We start from the raw sequence: 1,225 nt of genomic DNA, 5'->3' as shown, positions 1-1,225 counted from the left end.
TGCTGTGTGCTCTTGGGCCAGGCGTCTGACTTCTCTGAGTCTCAGCTTTCTCCTTTGGTTGGTTGTGGTTGTTTTTAAGATTGTAAAGACCATAATTGTTCATTGAGAACAGGTGTTGGAAAAGGGAAACTGGCAATTAGCCAACTGTCCCCAGCAGCCCTGGAGACATCGGTGACTTCTGTTCCAGAGAGGGCAGGGCCGGTGTCTCCGTTCTCCAGAGCAGCTCAGCCTCTGCCGCTCCTCGGCAGTGGGCCAGCTCTCCCGGGGCAGGTCTGCTCCCCCGTGCTGCACTCAGCCGGGACCACCTGAACCCTTTTCACCAAACGCTCCCTTTTCAGTCTACTCTCTGAAAGGTTCTGGCAGAGTCAGTGTGTCAGTCTCCTCCAAGATCTTCATAAACTGCTCAGCTGTGGCGTTAACTCTCCTGTGGAGTTTGCAGAGCCTCAGCCCACAAACGCTTGGCCAGAAACCCTGCTGATTCGGGTCCGCCCCTCAGCCAGCAGTTCCAGTGGTCGGCTCTCTTCTCAGACTTCTCCAAACCTACACCTGCTGCAGTTCTACTTCTTCCCCTGGACTGCTCTTGTCCCCAGGCAGCCTGACCGGCAACCATACTGTATTCCAAGCGCAGACCATGGCTTCTCCATTCCCTTCACAGAGTTTCCCTTAATATGAGCTTCTGAGAAGGTAGCAGGACCCCTTTGGCCTCCTCAACAACTGGGGCCATGCCTTGGACAATTGGTTCACGACAGCCCTGTGGCGTGCTCCTCATTGCTGTGGGTGACAGTCACCCTGGGTGCGGCTGCCCCCACCTCCCACCCCCCATTCTCACTCCAGCTCTCTGGTGGCTGCTCAGTGTCCGTGCCACCGCCTTGGGTCAGACCTGCGCTGCTGCCCGCCCGCCGGCCCCGCGGTGGGAGCCCAGCCTCAGCGTCTCCTTTGTAAATCATCTGCGCACCTACCCCTGTTTGCTCAGGAGCTGACAGAGATTGGGGAGCACTTTGTCATTATGTCTCTTATTTTTTAAGTGCTCACAATGGCCAGACTCTTGCGTGATCACAATACCCTTGCAAACCCCTAGGGGGAGCCTCGGAGCTCAGGGAGGTTCCATGATCTGCCCAAGACCACACAGCCGGTGAGCGCAGTCAGCACTAAGACCAGGTCTGAGTCCCCTGCCAGGATCGTGACCACTGGGCTCTGTTGCTTCCCGGAACTCAAACTTCCAGCT

The 1,225-nt window shown here is 56.8% G+C and overlaps 1 pseudogene; it reads right to left on the bottom strand.

Annotated features, from left to right (window-relative positions):
• Window positions 1-224: 224 nt before the first annotated feature.
• Window positions 225-947, bottom strand: LOC118633815 (annotated as a pseudogene).
• Window positions 948-1,225: the final 278 nt, after the last annotated feature.

This window comes from Molossus molossus, unplaced genomic scaffold (genome assembly GCF_014108415.1).
Source record: "Molossus molossus isolate mMolMol1 unplaced genomic scaffold, mMolMol1.p scaffold_m16_p_1, whole genome shotgun sequence".
In the NCBI taxonomy this organism is placed as follows: domain Eukaryota; kingdom Metazoa; phylum Chordata; class Mammalia; order Chiroptera; family Molossidae; genus Molossus; species Molossus molossus.
This window is presented reverse-complemented; position numbering and strand designations above follow the sequence as displayed.